The sequence below is a fragment of the Vulpes vulpes genome, chromosome 4 (assembly GCF_048418805.1).
Source record: "Vulpes vulpes isolate BD-2025 chromosome 4, VulVul3, whole genome shotgun sequence".
Lineage (NCBI taxonomy): Eukaryota > Metazoa > Chordata > Mammalia > Carnivora > Canidae > Vulpes > Vulpes vulpes.
Genome location: NC_132783.1, coordinates 84,373,703 through 84,394,485, shown reverse-complemented (window position 1 = coordinate 84,394,485; position 20,783 = coordinate 84,373,703). Strand labels below are relative to the sequence as shown.

The 20,783-nt window shown below is 33.8% G+C and overlaps 1 protein-coding gene across 9 annotated transcripts in view; it reads right to left on the bottom strand.

Moving 5' to 3' along the window:
• ADK (adenosine kinase) overlaps positions 1–20,783 on the bottom strand; it is a 494,813-nt gene that overhangs the window by 291,935 nt on the left and 182,095 nt on the right. The window lies entirely within an intron of this gene.

Sequence of the window (20,783 nt, the reverse complement as noted above, 5' to 3'; positions counted from 1 at the left end):
TCTGTTTATAACTGTGAATGACTGCAAAGGTGCCCTGAGTACGGATTTGGTATTTGCAAGTAAATTTTTACTGCGTAGGTAAACTTGCAAACATAGTATCTACAAATAATGAGGATCAACTGTATATACAGTGGGATCCCCTATGGCCTTCATCGGTGATTTTTAAATCAGTGGGTCTTGGTTGTTTTTTTTTGTTGTTTTTTTGTTTTTTAGACTATGATAAAAGTTAAGTATTCTCCAAAAAACCCCACATGTTTAAATGTAATCCTTCAATGGATTTATGGGCCTCCTATAGGTCCATAAACAGACTTCCATTCCAACTGATAATCCATGAACCACAGTTTAAAAATGCCAGTTTTAAAGATTATAGGCAAATTTTTAAAACATCCATTGGTAACTATTTTAGATTTCAACTAATGCTTAAAGATTCATATTTACAAAATAGCTATCATTATGCCTATCAGCTTACATTTTCTGAATGCAGAGTACAACAATGATTATAGTTTACCAGCTAGATACAATATACATTGTCATAGAACATAAAATGCATTTGCAGTTTTCACTCTTTCCAAAGCAAATTTTCCTTGCCTTTCTTGCAGAATTACTATTTTAAAAAATCTACAGAACATAACGAGACAAGCAATACATAAACTAATTTGGAGAACTCTTCATGCTTCTTAAAACACTCCAATTTGGGGACATGAACATATAAAGTGTGAAGTTGCATAGCACATTGATATTTATATCAACTTTATAATTTTATTTGGTTCTCTACATATGAAATATCTAAAAATGTTGATTGTAATCCAGTATCCCTTCACTCTCAAAGAAAAAGTTTTACTGCCAAAAACACTTCCATTTAAAATTTTTTTTCCAAAAACAATTTTATATCTGTTTTACAACTGACACATTAACTTGGTAAATGTTTGTAAAGTACTAACAAGAAAGCAAGTGGTAATTTTTTAAAAAAGAGAACAGAGAAAACAAATATCAGCAATTACTTCAGCATTAACCAGTAACAGTTAATCAACAAAGGAAATTATACTTTCTATAATTATATATTATCATATGAAGAATTGCTAAGTGGAAATGTTCTATATTAAAAATTTCAAAAGGTACTGGATATTTAGTATGAAGACTAAAAAATAACTTATTACATTTAAATACAGAGAGTTCAGACATTGAGAATACTTCTTAATGGCTAAAATGATTGCTTAGTAGGAAACGTTGAGAAACTGTCTTCTGATAAAAGGGACAGGAGACTGGGCAGGAATTTGAAGATCGGAATAAATTATTTAAATAAATTCTGAAGAAAATAAGAAAAGTGAATAAAGGAAACAAACTGGGTCATTCTGCCTCTGTACAAACAATATGATTTTATGCAAGTTTCTACCCATCGCTTATTCTGTTATCATCTTGATTTCTTCTGGCATGATATGCAATTTGGAATAACTACGATTCAGAATATCCTAACTAGTTAATATTTACAAATTATGTATGTTGCTAATTATTTTCTCATAATTATCCATGTCAGACAGTTCTAACTATACTTTAGGAAATGTGGTTATATTTATGAATGGATCTGTAGAGATGTAGTAAGTATCTGCTGATGTATCTATAATAAGTGTTTGTTGATAACTTATGGAAAACAAAAATACCTTCATCTTCCTCATGTAGCCAAACACAGGATAAAGAATTTTTACCTCCGAGAATGGAAGGTTTAGTCTATTTCTTATCTCCTACTATGAAATACATGTAATGCAAATTATATATACATTTAAGTGGGTATAAAGGGTTTTTAATATAAAATTATATTAATAAACTAATCCATATGCGTTTGCGCAAACTATTTTATATTCTATATATATAAAAATTTCAAGTGGACAATAGGCTTGAAATAGACACAGATGTTAATATTAAATCAATTGTCCTATATATCACATAGAACCTATATAATGCTAAATGAAGGAATTTCCCTTAAATGTTCCATAAGGTCAACTTGCATTATGAGTTATGCCTTAAAACATAGGATTAATAATACCCAAAGTATTACATAAACCCTGTCATTTGAAATCAGCATTTATGGATATGAGTCAATTCCATAACAGGTAATATAGATGTATACTCCAATTTTGCATCTGTCACAATTATGAGATAGATTCTGTTTTTAAACTATTATAAATAAATGGCAAATTAAGTCCAGTTTTATAGTTTACATAATAATTCTAGTTACTGAGAAATACGTTAACTTCAAAAATTCTAGAATTATTTTTATTCTGTGCATTAATTAGATTTTTTAATAAGTAATTTATTTTATTATTAAAGGTGATTACACTTTTATTTTTCAACGTATTATGAAATATATACATATGGCTACAAAATTTTATCCATATAAATAGAATTTCATCCTAGATACTCCAATCCCAGCCTACCACTTTTTTTTAGTTTAACATATAAGGGTGGGGAGAAAAATATTCAGAGTCATAGACCATAAACACAGAAATGTGACAGAAAATATTTGTATTATCTGTTTATGCTAAATTCTAGTCATTGGCACTGTATTGTCTAGTTTTGTTAGCCACCTATATAAGGCTTAAGGCCAAATTGCAGTTTTGAATTTACTAAAAGCACAGCCCTGCACTTCCTATAAACAAGTATTAATTCAGAAACCATCAAGGATTTGATAGTCTTACATACATTAACAAATTAGTGTCTGCCTATCTCTTTTCCCCTTTTTTCTCTACACACAGACACACACACACACACACACACACACACACACACACACAGTGACATGAGGACATGAGACCTCTGGATCAGAGACAAAGAAAATTTATTGCTCATGGCAAAAACAGCAGCCAGAGCAATAACTTAGTTCTATTTCCCTGAGTTCCAATCCTCATGGGGCAATGCAGTGAAGGCTGGATATTACTGGTACATGCAGCAGAGAGCAGCACAGAGAGTAATCCTAAAACTAAGAAACTCTGATCTTCTAAAGGTTTCTGCTCTGCTCCAGAAAAGAAAGATAGTGCATTACTCTAGTATAAAGGCAGATCTCCTACAGGAAGGGGAAGGTGAGGTCTTTTAATTTTAATTTTGGGATTTCTCCAAGGATGGACACATTTCACTACCCAGGAATTTCTCCTTATACAAAACACCCGCAATGTAAATGCCTTTGCTTATAAGACTTATACTGTGCAGGCATATGAAAAATGCATGAACTGTCTCCCAACACTCAGTTTTCCATCTTGAAATGGGGGTAATAACAGATGAAATGAAGCTATATTGAAGTATTTTAAGGTTTAGAGGTAAGGTGTCCAATGAAGTGACCAACATATAGAGTAATTATTTGAGACAGAAAGACTTGAAATAGGCTTGCTAAAGATGTACTGAACATTAGAGTTCTTGATTCAGTTGATACAAAATTAAAAAATGGAAAAACCTTTATATAACAAGATGCAAACTATCCTATGAAATGAGTATTTTATAAAATAACCCAGTAATATATCTACTATGTGAGCAAGATGGAGAAGATTCCCCATTTATACTAATCAACATCTTTCAGTGATTTTCAAGTAGTAGTCTGTGATGCACTAATGGATGATGATAATCATAATGGATCACAGCCATCACTTTTATATCTAACAGAATAAAAAAACCAAAGTGCCCTGCAAGGTACTAAGGGTAGAAATTATTTAATGAAAAATTTTAGTTATACACACACACACACACACACACACACAGAGGCATCTTTAGAAGTGATGTAAACTGCATTTCTTACTGTGGATTGACAAACATATGTATTTAGTTATATGATAAGATAAATAAGTAGCACTATAACCAAGAATTGGGAATTTATAAATAGTACCTAATGTCCACTAACAAATAATTGCTTAAGAAAATAAAATTGAGAAAACTTCAGTTTTAAATATAATGAAAATTAGAAAGAATATGGATCAACTGTCCAACTTGAACTGAAGACAATATAAAAGGAACGGGCTAAAATTGTAATAGAAAAAAATAGATGGTTGAGAGATCTAAAAAGCTTAATGGAAAATCTGAATAATTTTTTTTAAAACCTTCTAAGGACAATATGCTTTTCTGTTCAGCTTCTGAAAATTCTATCTGTAAAATTTCCCCAACTCATCTGGATCCACACTCTACATTTCTAGCCACACCACTACATCAAAAGGGCTTATAATAAAACAAAAGCAAGCCTAGCCTACAAACATTGTATCATTAACTGTTGATTGCATAGGACTAAGTATAAACTTTATATATCATCTAATATGTTTTTCTTCCTTTCCCTGGGTCATTTTATTATCCTTCAAGTGGCAGTTTTTAAAAAGCTGACTTATACATACTTTGTTAATAATTTTAAAAAGTGAAATGATAAAAAAGCAACTAGGTGGTTTAACCTGTAGAAATAAACTTAGTCTGGAAAGCTGTGCTTGAACACTTAGCATTACTTATCAGTGTATCAAGCCATGTGAGCGTGGCCAAATAACTCCCAAGATATGCATATAAAATTAGAAAAAAATTGACCACAGTACAACCAAATCCACAGAATGAATAAATACTCAGAATGAAGTTTTACTGATTTACCACAGTCCTCTGCTTGGACTTAATGCATTAAGTGCATATGGCTTAAATAATCATAATCACACACAGTGGAAGCCGTGAGTGAAAAGTGAGAAGCAGTAAGATATCTAGCAACTTAAATTTAATTTAAGTGCTAATAGAACTTTCCCTTTGAATCCGATATGGGTTTTTTACTTAGATTTTAAAAACTATAATTAAAAATACAAAGATGCCACGAAATTTTGGAACCATAATGAGCCTAAGTAATCAAGATTAAAATAATCAGTGAATAGATTAAGAAGTTGAAGCACTTCCCCAAGATCACTTATCTACTTGATGGTAGAGCACAGAGAAGACCTATCTTGTGAGCTCCCACCGTAACTGTCACTTGTTATGAGTGCTTCTATCATCCAAGAGGTTTACAAAGATTTTCTTAAGACTATACAAAAAGATGTCTTCCTCCAAAGAACCACAAAAGAGTTGAAGTAAACTTCATGTTTTTTAGATTACCAGTATTCAGAGGTAATATTCATTCAAAACAATAAGTGTTTTAATAATAATGATAATAATATAATATTCAGGGACTTAATGATTAATTATCAAAAAATGTTAAGATTGAAGAATCTGGGGCAACCCTGATGGCTCAGCGGTATAGCGCCACCTTCAGTCCAGGGCGTGATCCTGGAGACCCAGGATCGAGTACCATGTCGGGCTCCCTTCATGGAGCCTGCTTCTCCCTCTGCCTGTGTCTCTGCCTCTCTCTGTGTGTCTCTCATGAATAAATAAATAAAATATTAAAAAAAAAGATTGAAGGATCTATGTCATGAGGAAATTTTTACTATTGATAAAGGAATTATGTAGGAGTCAAAAACATGCAATTTTTCCAGCAAAAGAAATCACACAAACACTGGAATCTTTCTGTGAGAGTATTTGAGTCTGTGCATGTGATTCATTTCAGCCAATACTAGGTTTGCTATACTGACAAAAAGATAAAAATTACTATCTTGCCTCTGGCAGGAACTTATTCCAGATGCTCAGGGGAATGATGAGCTCCCTTTTTCCTATTCTCATATGAAACTTATACTCAACAGTAGTAATCAGTAGAGAGACTAAGTAAAGCCCGAGATTTAGGTGCTTGTATTATAATCCATATACCAATTTGTTGAATACATAGTTTACGCAGTGTTAAAGTGATGCTTTTTTAAAAAAGTGAAAACTTTTTAATGCATAAGGATTTAGAGCATTTTTAAAGCTTTATTTCTGTTCTATGCCTTTTTTTTAATTTAGAAAAGCATTTTTAAATCCCTAAAGAACTTTTATACACACAAAATCAAATAAACTGAACATTTCAAAAACAAGATTGCTTTTTTTTTTTTTTTACATTATAGAATACTTTTAACTTTGCATTTAGGGATCCTTGGGTGGCGCAGCAGTTTGGCGCCTGCCTTTGACCCAGGGCGCGATCCTGGAGACCCGGGATCGAATCCCATGTCGGGCTCCCGGTGCATGGAGCCTGCTTCTCCCTCTGCCTATGTCTCTGCCTCTCTCTCTCTCTCTCTCTCTCTCTCTCTCTCTCTCTCTCTGTGTGTGACTATCATAAATAAATAAAAATTTAAAAAAAATTTTTTTTTAAATTTAACTTTGCATTTAAATATTAGTGTTTTCTGGGATCCCCGGGTGGCTCACTGGTTTGGTGCCTGCCTTTGGCCCAGGGGGTGATCCTGGAGTCCCGGGATCGAATCCTGCATCAGGCTCCCTGCATGGAGCCTGCTTCTCCCTCTGCCTGTGTCTCTGCCTCCCTCTCTCTCTCTCTCTCTCTCTCATAAATAAATAAACAAATAAATAAATAAATAAATAAATAAGCAAATCTTTAAAAAATAAAATATTAGTGTTTTCTTTCCACATTTAAGATATTTTTAAGGCAAAAATACATAAAAATAATACTTCAAGTCAGATTGATTAGAAACTGGAAATCAACAGAAGTTTAGATTAGTTTGCATTATTTATAAGCTAATTAATCAATTATAGATGATGCCCACCCATATTTTTTTTAAAGTTTAATGGAACCTTTTATTTTTAATTTTTCAAATTTGAATTTAAATTCAATTTGCCAACATATAGTATAACACTCAGTGCTTATTCCATCAAGTGTCCTTAGTATTTGTCACCCAGTTACCCAATCCCCACCCCATCTCCCCTTCCGCAACCCTTTGTTTGTTTCCCAGAGTTAAAAGAGTCTCTCATGGTTTGTCTTCCTCTCTAATTTTCCCCATTCAGTTCCCATCCTTTCCTTTATAATCTTTCACTATTTCTTAAATTCTACGTATGTGTGAAACCATATGATGATTGCCCTCATCCGACTGACTTATTTCACCCAGCATAATACTCTTCAGTTCTATCCAGGTCGAAGCAAATGGTGGGTATTTGTCCTTTCTGATGGCTGAGTAATATTCTACTGTATATACACCACATCTTCTTTATCCATTCATCTGTCGAAGGACATCATATGCCCACCCATGTTTTATAATTACAGTTTATTGTAACTGTGAAGCACTTACCAACATCATTAGTAGCATACAATTGTAAATGGCAATAAACTACCAATACAAAAATTTAATATTCAGAGAAAAATCTAGTGGTACATAAATTTAACTAAAATGTTATATTTAATATTTATATCTCCATTACAGAATATATCTACTATATAATAAGATTAAAATCTAGTATTCATCAAACTACAAATAACTATTTTTATTTGTTCTCGTGATATGACCCATGTCATGAAAATAAGGGAAATAAACATGAACTTTTGACATATTAGATAACGGGAATTTTTAAATGCAATGAAACATTTTTTTAAAAGATTTTATTTATTTATTCATGAAAGACACAGAGAGATAGGCAGAGGGAGAGGCAGGCTCCATGCAGGGAGCCCAATGTGGGACTCGATCCCAGGACACCGGGGTCACGCCCTGAGCCAAAGGTAGACGCTCAACCACTGAGTCACCCAAGCATCCCAAATGCAATGAAACTTAAGCTAGTATACTCAAATGTTTTTCTCAAAGGCCTTAGTAAAAAAACAAGCTGTGCTTTATATACAGAGTAGAAGATGTTTTATGGAAGAGCAAACTGACTTCATGTAAGTAATATAAAGGGACAAATTTTACAGTGTCATAGCAATAGTTATGATAATTATATCTAAAAGACATTTATGGGGGTGCCTGGGCGGCTCAGATGATTGAGTGTCTGACTCTTGGTTTCAGCTTGAGTGGTGGTCCTGGAGTCGAGGGAGCAGGCCCTTGTTCCAGCTCTGTGCTTAGCAGGGAGTCTGCCTGAGATTCTCTTTCCCTCTCGGCCCCTCCCCCACTGTGTGCACACTCTCTCCCTCTCTCAAATAAATAAATAAATCTTAAAAATGAAGACATGTATGTATGTCTATAGAACACATACTTTAGATGAAAAGTTACAAATAGATTAAAAGTAAAAAGATAGAAAAAAAAAATACAAGTTTCTCCCAGGATCTGAAGGTGGAGTGTTCCTATGAAACCTTGCAAAAGTCAAAATGGCATGAAGCAAGAAGTATTCCTCACTTCATGAAAGTTTGTGTTATACCAATTCACTTTTATGAAAGACCTATGTTAGAAATTGTTTTTGCTAATTGGAACAGTAGGGTTTTTTTTTTTAAAGATTTTATTTATTTATTCATGAGAGAAGGGGGGGGGCAGGGGGAGAAGCAAGCTTCCTGTTAGGAGCCCCATGTGGGACTCGATCCCAGATCCCAGGATCACGCCCTGAGCTGAAGGCAGACACTCAACCACTGAGCCACCTGTCCTGAAATAGCAGTTTAATTTCCTTTAGGGGAGGAGAGTTTATAGACAGAACCAAGGAATGGTGACATTTGTGTTAACTATATGCTTTACACATTTTAAAAATCTTTAAACGTTTGAAAATACACATATATCCATAACACCACAAGCCTGGGCATGCTGATCTTGCAATGCACATTTCTGCACTAGGAAAGTTCATAAATGAACTGTCAAAACAATTTTCAATACAATGACAGCCAAATAAATACACAAAACTCCAAGAATAGTTATTTGTATTATGTAAGCAACTACATAAGAGCCAACACATGGTGGATTTTGGATTGAGGACATCCAAACATAAAAAACTTTGAAGAAGCCATAAGCAGAAAGCAAAAGAAAACACCAACAAAAACAGAAACAGCAAGAAACAAGGGTAATGATTATAAAAATCCACTGAATGTAGACTATGGCAAGTATATGAAATTTTGGTGAAATCAGAGTAAAAATTAATTTAAGTGTGAAAGAAACAAATCCAGGACATCACTGAATATACTTGGTATTCTATCAAGGAGAAGGAAATATAAGTAGAAAACTAAGGTTTGATCTCACAGGGTTTTATATACAGCACAAGAAAATGAGGACAAGTATTCACGAATAGGGGCAAGCATAAACTGTGTCTCTCTAAATTTTTGATATAAAGGAGAAGGGCATATGTCTGAGTTAGCTTAGATAAAAGATGCAAAGGATGTGATAAACAGGGCTTACTGAAAGACCAAGAGTTAATATTAAAAATCACTAAGAAATATTTGTTAGGGAAGAAGTTTGTGTTTTCTTTAAAAGTATTTGAAAGGAGGGGATCCCTGGGTGGCTCAGCGGTTGAGCGTCTGCCTTCAGCCCAGGGCATGATCCTGGAGTCCCAGGATCGAGTCCCACATTGGGCTCCCTGCATGGAGCCTGCTTCTCCCTCTGTCTGTGTCTCTGCCTCTCTCTCTATGCCTCTCATGAATGAATGAATAAAATCTTTATTAAAAAAAAAAAGTATTTGAAAGGCACAGTCCAATGTTCTATATATTGTACTATTACCAGTACCATTATATTCTGCAAACTGGCAATAATCAAATATTGAGCAAACTGCTACTGTATAAATATGCTAGCCATTTTAATTTCTTAAAATTATGTATTTAAATTGATAATACACAGCACATTATAAAAATTATTAACACAGTAAGAAAGCACAGTGAGTGGAAAGTAATTCTCCTGAAATAACAATTCCTCAGTTTTCCTACACTGGTTGCCACTTTTTACATACTCTTCTGAATTTCCATTTCTACTCAGGTTTATTTCTTCACTCTATTCTGATCCCCTAATCTGTCAACCTATATACCCAAATGATATATATATATATGTATATATATATATACACATTATATATATATACATTAAAGCTACATATCCTAAATTTTCCAAATGAGTCCAAACTTCTATTTACTTTTTCGAAGCAGAAGAGTACTACCCCCTCATTTGCTTACTATTTTGAATAGTAACATTAAGAGTTCCAAACTAGAAATCAGAATATATGTTTTGGAACCTGGTTTAGAAAATATTTTAAGAATGAAAAGTCACGAGGTGCAGAAATGAATACTGTCACATTACTCAAACTGTCAAACAGTATATGGGAATATAGGGAAACAAGTGAGTTCTCATATAATAATATAAACAATGCAAATGTATATACATGATGAAACACTGAAAACATTTCCTTAGATTTTTAACCAGTTATTTACACCTTTTTCCTTCTCTCCCACTCACCCCAAAAATACTATTTTTCTGGTCAATATGGCTGAATCCTAAAATTATGCTAAATGAATATAAATTAGTAAGTTTTTTAAAAAAATCAAACTAAAGACAATTTAAAGTAATAAAATACATTAACATCATCTCAAATATTTAAAATTCTCTCATATGTAGGAGAAAAATGGGCCTTCAAAATGGAGAAAAATTTCATCAACGGGTTTTAAAATAACAATGAAATAAAGAGCAGAACAGACAAGACTATGATTGGCCTCTGGCTTCCTTCAATATAGAAGTATTATAAAGGGGAGAGTAAGCCAGCATTGATATAATAAAGAAACCTCCACTTTAATAAATCATTTTATCAGGAAAAAGAGAAGTCTGCAAAATCTGTGAAAGTGATTTATCTTCAGGTGAATAAAATGAACAGCAATTGATCTTGTACCCAGGGAGTGATTCGTCTTCTACCAGTTACAAATATATCTCTGTTAAATATCACTAGAATGGGTTGGGTGGTCTCATGTTTTGAATAATTTATTTGTACATTTAAGATTTAGGATGTATTCTGAGGTTTTATACCAAATGCCACTGTTTCAATTGGGTGATTAACTTGCCTATTATTTGGTCATTTTGTACATTTGTAAAATGAATCCAGCCTGATATAAGAGCATATGAGTGGCACTAAACATAGATTTGAAGAGGAGTATCAAAGGTAAGACCTCCACAAGGTTTAAGCTTGAGACACATTAAATGGGTACAAATTGGTCAAATGAAGAAAAATAATTTTACAGAGAAGATACTATGTTTATGTCTATGAGATAGCTGACCACCAAAAGTTTCAATTTATAGCACAGAATTCTGAAGAAATCAGGAAGGTCCTCTTGTTTTGTTTATAAAGCAGATCATTTTGAAAATAAAACTTTTATTTACATTTGGATCCCTAGAATTTTGTGAAGAAGGTAAAAAATAGACCAACGCAAAATAGTTAACAAAATTTATTTTCATGCAATTAGTTCTGTAGTCTTTTAGGCCTTTGCTTTGTATAAAAAAAACTGCACACCATGGGATTATTCTGTCATGGAAAGAGAATTAGCTTAGATATAAGATGCAAAGTATGTGAATAAAGAGGACTTATGCAATGACCACATACTAATTTTAGATTCACAGGAAGTTGCAAAAATAATACAGAGGGCTCCCATGTTACTCTCTCTCAGCTTGCTTTAATGATAACATATTATATGATCACAGTCCATTTTCAAGTTCAGGAACCTGACATTGGTATAATAGTAAATTACGGAATCCATTCCGGTTTCACTAGATTTTATCGACATTCTTGCTTGGGTGTATTTATAGTCTATGCAATGTTATCAGCCATATAGATCTATGAGACCACCACCGCATTCAATATATAGAACTGTTCCATCACCACCAAGAAGACTCCTTGTATGACAACTTTATATTCACACTATCTATCCTCTCCTTTCCCCTTCATCCCTAGCCTCTAGCAACCACTATTCTGTCTTCCAATACTATACATACATTTTAAATTTCAAGAACATTATATTATTGAAATCATACAGAACACCAACTTTTCAGATTGGCTCTTTTAACTCAGTGTGATGCCCTTGGTATCCATGCATATTGCTGTCTGTCTGAATACTTTTTTCCCTTTTAAATTGAGTCATAGGGCAGCCCAGATGGCTCAGTGGTTTAGCGTCTGCCTTCGGCCCAGGGTGTGATCCTGGAGACCCAGGATGGAGTCCCACGTTGGGCTCCCTGCATGGAGCCTGCTTCCCTCTCTGCCTTGTGTATTTGCCCCCCTCTCTCTCTCTCTGTGTCTCTCGTGAATAAATAAATAAATAAAATCTTCAAAAAAAAAATAAAAATAAAGCTGAGTCATATTCTATCTTAGATGTATCAGTCCATCTATCCATTCACCTGTTGAAGGTTATTTGGATTGTTTCTAATTTGGAGCAATTACATATAAAGCTGCTGTAAATATTTGTGTAGCAAGTTTTTTGTGTGAACATAAGTTTTCATTTCTCTATGATAAATACTCAAGAATTTGGAGTCATATGGAATGTATGTTTAATTTTATAAGAAATGCCAAACTGTTTCCCAGAGTGGCTATGTCATTTTACATTCCCACTAGCACATGTTATTGTCAGCAATTTTAATTTTTAGTTATTCAAATATATATGCAGGGATTTCACATGTAGTTTTAATTCATACTTTTTCTGATGGCTAAAGATATTGAAAACATTTTATATGTTTTTCTGTCATCTTATATATACCCTCTTATCATTTAACATTTTAAAATACATGATCTGAAGAGGGAATATACAATAACAACTCTAAATGTGCAGTTAGGAAGCTCTTCTAGGTGATTAAATAGTATGACAACAGGCATAAATATATAGAAATTAATGAAGCTGTATGAATAAAAAGTAGAGACAAGCATAAGTATAGAAACTATAATCTAATTTATCTAGAAAATATCATTAAAGGGATGATTTGACTAAAGTTGTTTATTATAATAATCCAGGAAAGTAACTTAAAAGTAATAAGGGTATGCATCAAATGTTGTCAGTGCCCCTCCTATATCCTTTGGACCTAACCATTTGCCCTTGTTCCAGGTTACTTTGAACAGCTATGCCTGTCTATGCCTAAGAGCTTTCCTCCTGAACTGGTGAAAGCTGCTATGCCCACCTGAGCACAAGGCAGGTGAATAATTCTCTGGGTTCCACTCCACAACCATTAACAGGAAATACACTCACACTTCCTGTCAGTTCATTCTGAAAGCAATTTTGACACTGATTTTTCTCAAAATTTCCCCACAGGATAAAACAACAACCTAGCAGGGTATTTGGCTTAATTACTTTTTATTAGTTGCACTGTCTTCCCTGAATCACCTCTCTGCCACCCCTGCCAGCATTACCTACATCTATCATATAGACCATTTGTTCTAAAATCTATGTCCAAGGTTACATTGTTGAAAAAATCTATAAAAATCAAACCACTCACCAGAACAAAATAAGTCTCCTTTAAAAATAAATATTTAAAACAAAAAGGTAGGGACAATAAGATGTATAAGCTTTCCTTTTACTATTTACTTTTTCTTATTAGTCTTATTTCAAAATCCCCTTCAACCATTTTTTTAAAGATTTTATTTATTTATTCATAGAGATGCAGAGAGAGAGAAAGGCAGAGACACAGGCAGAGGGAGAAGCAGGCTCCATGCAGAGAGCCCGACGTGGGACTCGATCCAGGGTCTCCAGGATCACGCCCTGGGCTGCAGGCGGTGCCAAACCGCTGCACCACTGGGGCTGTCCCCCTTCAACTAATTTAATAGCACTTCTATGCATACTGAAAACACATTTTCTAACATATACATTATATCAAAATCCAACAACAGTGAAAATTTATATGTAACTATAAGACATGCTCAGCCTGTAAAATGTAATAATTTCAACTTTCAGACTCATTTTAACATGATTATAGAGACCAAAAACAAAAAATCCCAAACACATCAAGGGTTACTATGAAGATGTAGTTATCAGTACAGCATAATATTGGAGAAAGCATAAACATACAGATCAATGGAACAGAATAGAGAGTACAGAAATACAACCATATAATTGATTTCCAAGAAAAGCATAAAGGCAATTAAAACAATTTTTAAAAAACTCAGGAAAGGGTATGGACTAGAACAATTAGATATCCATAAGCCAAAGTGGGAGAAAAAGAGGAACCTTATTCATATCTCATCTTCTACACACAAAAATTAACTCAAAATGGATCAGAGATGTAAACATAAAAGCATTTTAAAACAATAAAGCTTTTATTAGAAAGTATCAGAGAAAATCCTTCTGACCCTGAGATAGGCCTAGAGTTCTTAATAATACATAAAAGCATAATCAATAAAAATCAAACTGATAAATTGGTAAGAACTTTGGCTCATTGAAAGATACTGTTCAGAAAATGAAAAGATAAGAACAGATGAGAGAAAGTATTTGCAAATCACTTATCTGATGAAAGATTTGGATTCAGAATATATAAAGAACTCTCAAAACTCAGTAATAATGAAAATAAACAACACAATGTAAACACAAAAACTTACACACAAATGTTTATAGCAGCTTTATTCAAAATAGCCGAAATGAAAACATTCCAAATATTCCTCTACTGGGGATGAATATAGAAGCTGCAGCACATCTATATGATGGAATACTAGTCAGCAGTAAAAGAAATAAACTACTTATACACAACAAAATGGATGAATCTCAGATGCACTTATGCCAAGTGAAGGAAGCCAGATTCAAAAGCTATACACTATATGATTCCGTTCATTTGTGTCAAGAACTCCAATGAGTTGGAGAGAGCTAAGCTGCCAGATCCTACAGTAGTCCATTTAGACAAGACAAAATGTATCACTTACTATGTTACAATTATAGGTTAAATCAGAGGAAGTACCAGCTCTCCACTTCCATTTTCCCTCAAGGACCGGCACACTAGTCAAGGATCAAGTGTATCAGCACAGATGTGGGGAGATCCCAATAAAAGGCTCTTGCAGCTTTATGACCCAGGGAAGATCGGGCTAGGAGTGGAAAAATCCCGAGTACTACGTTACAGCAGAGAAAGGGGTCTTTACAGTCTCACTCACTTCCCCAGTAAGAACGTGTAGACAGAGGCAGACCTCTCTGAAAGGCCCAAATAAAGAGGTCCTCAAATGAAGATGCAGGGGTCAGGAATGCAGATATAGGTAAGAACATAGCTGGTCAGTGAGGGATGAGTCCTTGACTGAAACTGCCTTCAGAAGCTGCAATGTACTGGGTTTGTACCAGGCTTTCCCACTAAAACCAGGTACATAAAACCTTTATAAATGCCTCTGATTGGGCCTGAAAAATCACATAGAAGTTTTTGGCTAGGAGCTGGATTCCGCAATATGAAACACTGAAAAAGGCAGAACCAGAGGGACAGAAAAATATGATATGGGATTTGATTTTACACTTTTTAAAAAGGCTAACAAAAAAGGCTGTTACTAAATTCACAGATGAAGGCAGAAGACATGAGACAACTGAGTCAAACACAAAAGACTTTATTACTCATGGTAAAGTATAAGAATATAAACATATCTGCACCAATTACCCCTCCTCCATGTCCTACAGGGGGAAGATGATATGGTTCAGATAGATGGCTATGTATGCAGTGGGTTTGCACGGGCAGGTGAGGAACATCAAACCTGGGGAATCCACCAATTTTACAGCAAACAGTAATGAAGTCTGTTACCTCATATCTTAAGTCCATCAGCTGTATAAACAATGCTCAGAAATCTCCCAGGAAAAGAAGCAGGTAGAGCCTTATTCTTGGCGCACCAACCAAGAAGCACTACTAGCTCTACCAACAAAAACAGAGTAGCGATTGCTAAGAGCTGAGGTGAGGGGGAGGAGGGGTGACTCCAAAGGGGCATGGGGAAATTCTATGGTGATGAACTATTCTATAGCTTATTTCTGGTAGTGGTTACATGGCATGTGTCATAATGTTATGGAACTGTGCATTAAAAAGGTCAGTTTAACTGTATGTAAATTACACCTAATTTTTTTAAACAGAAAAAGATACTGAAAAAAAAAGTAAATCTAAAAGACAAAAAGGGCGGGGGGGGAATGCCTGGGTGGCTCAGAGGTTAAGCGTCTGCCTTCCACCCAAGGTGTGATCCTGGAGTCCCGGGATCAAGTCCCACATCGGGCTCCCTGCATGGAGCCTGCTTCTCCCTCTGCCTATGTCTCTGCCTCTCTGTCTCTCTGTCTCAAATGAATGAATGAATGAATGAATGAATGAATGAATGAATGAGAAAAAAGAAGAATACTTAGGGACTTTGTATTAACATCCCCACATAGCCTTTTGTGTGTGTCTACTTTCAATTTCCAACCACTTAATGTTTGCAATACTCGTTTACAGTTAATTGATTATACTTTTAGATATACTTAAACAACCTATTCAAACTTACTGACTCTGGACTGTGTTTCTAAATCTCTTGTTTTTACAATTCTTGAGAAGGAAACAGTTTAAACTTGCAAAACCACATAAATACTAATACAGTTTACTGTTGCCTTTCAACTTTCTAAATTAAGATATCCAAAATATATTAACATTTGGCAAGCTTCCCCTCACCCTCCCTACCACCAGTATTAACTGACAAACAGAATAAATTTTAAAATCATTAAATTGCCATTGTTCATGTTTCTCCTATTGACCAGTGATCTAAACATTCATTTTAGTTAAGAAGGTTTTTAATAGAATGTAACATCTGTTTTATGTTACATGAGAGACAGCAAAATTCTTCCTCTCTGACTGGATTATTAATGTTCATGCCTTCTATGGAGTTATTCTCTTCATTCAGCAGCCCCACACTAGCTCTCTAAAGTGCAACATACCCCCTGATGTAATACATTTTCCTGCTAACTGCACAATACCGTGGATATCATAACTTTAATGTGACATACTGGTATTTCTTTTTTAAACCACAAATGCGTTTCTTATTCTCAATCACAAATTTAAATTTCCTGTATATTCCCAGCCTACCAGGCATTTTTGTTTTAAAACAGCTGAATAAAAATAGATGATCTCTATTTTTTGATTTGTCATCTCATTTTTTATAGACCTCTTTCCAACTTTTAGAATGGAAAAGTGAAAAGATACTTGTTTTTATGCTTTTACCATTAAATCAACTCAAGAAAAAAAATATATCAACTCAAGCTTCAGAAAAATTTTACACTAGTCCAAGACATGTAAAATTATTTAAAATAATGTTTGCATTAAATTCATAACAAATACCTTTCAGAGAGGCATTGTTCCAGTGCTCAGCTCCAAAATCATTTTAACATGAATATTTTTGTTTTCATTTTTAAAAGCTCTCAAAATTTGGTATTTTCCTCATTTTGTTTCTGAGATTCACACCAAGATTTATCTCAGGCCATCTTACATTTCATGGATTAAAATGAAGGTAAAATAATAGTACAAATGGAGTTATTATTGTATTTATATTACCATTAGTTTTTCTTGTTTTGCAATATTTTGTTCATTATGAATAAATTCTGACAAAATTGAGACAAACCACATCACTACTGATGATTCTCAATTAGTTCTTCAGTTCATTTCCCCTGCCTAACTCTAAGAAAACTACATATGGTTTAAACCACTGGTATTTTTTACTTTCTGCCAATACACAAATCATGCTTTTTTTGTGTGTTGAAAACATTCCCATGAATAATTATAATAGTCTCCAAAGAGACCAGATGGTAATAAACTCTAGAGCAGATCTGGAAGCTAACCATAAATTTACCTTTTCATAGTCTCCCACCATAATACTGTTCTTTGTGCTACGCCATTAACAAAAATACTGGTGATAGAAACAATATGAGTATGCTTTGTACTTAAATAAAAAGATACACAATCATGTTAGGGTCTTTCATAACTATACACCCCTCATCTTATATTGTTATCATCAACAATTTTTAAGAGAGCATCAGCTTGATAGTTATGATATTACTAAACACATATTTACATTAGCAAAATTACTATTAAGCTAAAACACAAGATATATGATCCAGTTAACAGCAACAAAAGATTTGAAGTTAAAGAAATAGAAATACACATATAAGCTAAAGTTAATATAGAATTGCCATTGATTTTTATTTTGTTTTTCTTCTGGGAAACATGATCAAATTATTCTGGCCATGCTTTCAACTGAAGTAAAATATCTTGTATAATCACTTATCACTCCAATAATTTAAGAGTACAACATTTGTGAGAAATAAAAATCAACAGTGGTTTGCAAAGCAGAAGCATGATTCAAAAATTTTAAAACACACGATGGTTTATACATTTAAATTTTAGGCACTGGCCTGCATCTGTTTAAAAACTATAAGTTAGCCAAGAGCCAAAAATTATTTTGTACTTTTTGATTTAAGCTACAATATTAATGTATACTATTTCTGTATACATTAAAATATATAATCTGTAATGTTCCTGCTATTATTCTTATAGCTCAAAACAGTAAAGATATAAAATTACAGAGAGAAAATAGAAATAAAACAAGAGGCAAGAATAATAACGTTTCAACAGGAAACATAAATGTTCGGGGAAGAGAGACATGATTGACAAACAGGGTTAAATATAATAATATTCAGGGGCATCTGGCTGGCAGAGTCAGTGGTCATGAGTTCAAACCCCACAATGGGTGTAGAGATTACTTAAATAAAGAAATGATAATGGTAATGATAATAATAATCTGTCCAAAAGTACTTTATCTTTTGTTTGCTATTGTAAATGAGGTTTGTAGTTTGTATATAGTCTATTAATTTCAGTGCCTCAATAATTTTAAATCCAGCTAATTTATTGATTCTCTGTTTATAACTCTTGATTGTATTCTACTGGGGTTTTCCACTATAGAATCACTAAAGATAGTGCTATTTCCCCAATTTATCTATAAAATATGATGCTGGCATTGAAATTGAAAGAGATAAATCTATCATGTTAAAGAATCATATCTATCATCATCAACAGATGCTGCTTTAGAATCTTCAGAAAAGATTCTATTGCTCCTTTGTTTATTGATATATGACCAAAATAATAAATTTTGTATTACTGAACCATCCTTGCATTCCCAGAATTAGCCCTACTTCCCAACTTGGTCATTATTAATAATGTGGTACTAGTTTCTATTTCCAAATATTTGGGGATCTTTGTAATAGTCGCAAAGAGACCATCCTTGCATTCCCAGAATTAGCCCTACTTCCCAACTTGGTCATTATTAATAATGTGGTACTAGTTTCTATTTCCAAATATTTGGGGATCTTTGTAATAGTCGCAAAGAGAATCTATATTTTTCCTCTTAGTTTTATGCTCACTTATTTTTCTTTCTGCTATCCACGTGGGGTTATAGAATCAATGTGAGACTAGTTTTAAAAAAATCTAAAAACCTTTTTTTCTCCTATGCTCCCAAGTTATTTAAAAAATTTTTAAATTTTATCTGTCACACATAGGTTTGGTGTATTTTCCCAATGACACAACTAGGGCTATCACTCTTGTGGAGAAAAAGTTCTTTGATAATCTGTTCTACTTCTTGTATGGGCATTATTCCATTTAGATTTTTCATCTTTTTAGAGCGAATTTTGGCAATTTATTTCTCTTAAAAAGTAGTTCACTCCATCCATAAAAATGTAAACCTTCAATGGGATATTTTCCACATACCACATTGATAAAGAATATTCTGAATAACATTCTGAATTAGTAAGGATGTATTAAAACAAACATGTTCAGGGCACCTGGGTGGCTCAGTTGATTAAGCATCTGACTCTTGATTTCGCCTCAGGTCATGATCTCAGGATCCTGGGACTGAGTCCCATGTGGGACTCCATGCTCAGTAGGAAGTCTGCTTGAAGATTCTCTCCTTCTGCCCCTCATCCCACTTGTGCTGTCTCACTCTCTCTCTCTCAAATCAATCAATCAATCTTTTTAAAAAATTGGTAAAATTTTAACATGGAAAAAGCTGGCAACTTCTAAAAAAGTACTAGACCTATGCTCTTTGAGTCAGCAATTCTATTCCTAAGAATAAACAATAAAGATATACTTACACAAAAGGAAAATGATATATATATTAAGGTACTCTCTGAAATGCCTTTGGTAAGCCACTTAAATGTCCAAACATAGAGGACAGTTGAATAAAGGATAATGCTGTCATAGAATAGTCCATTACAGCCATTAAAAAGAATTAGCCAGATCTATTTTGTGCTGATGTGGAATGATTTCCAATACACGGTAAGAAAAAAACCCAAGATACAAAACTATGTATATAGTATAATACATGCAGAAAATACACATCAACGGATATATACACATAGATTTAAAGGAACAGAGTATTTTTGGAAGCATGTATAAAAAACTTGCTATAGGAATCCCATATAATGAAATCAACTGGGCAAGCCGAATATGTCCAAAGGGCGGGGGGTGGGGAGGAATCCCTCTACTTTTCAGGACACACCCCCTTGTACATTTAAAATTTTGGATTTTATACACATCAGTTATCTGTTGCTGCCAAACATAGTGGAAATATAATCTTACATAGTTTTTATGGCTCAGGATTTTGAAAGTAGCTTATTAGCAGAGCAGTTCTGGCTGAGTATATCTCATTAGGCTGTAGTGAATAAGTTGGCCAGAGTTCCAATCATCATGAAGATTTGATTAGGGCTGGCTCTTTCATATGGCTAGCATTTGGTGCTGGTTGGTAGTGAGAAAGCTTTAGTTCCTCCCTATGTGGGACTTCCCATACACTGATTGAATGTCCTTATGACATGGTAGTTGACCTGATAGGCATTTCAAAAGAAAATAGTGTGGAAGTAACAATGTGTTTCATGATCTAACCTCAGAAATGGCACGCCGTCATTGCCACACTTTTCTTTAGAAGCAAGTCACTAAATCTGGCCCATAATCAAGAGCAGAGAAATTAGGTTCTACCTTCTAAATGAAGGAATGTCAAAGAATTTGTGAACATACTTTTAAATATCCAAAATGTATATATCACATTTTGGAAAATACAAATAGAAT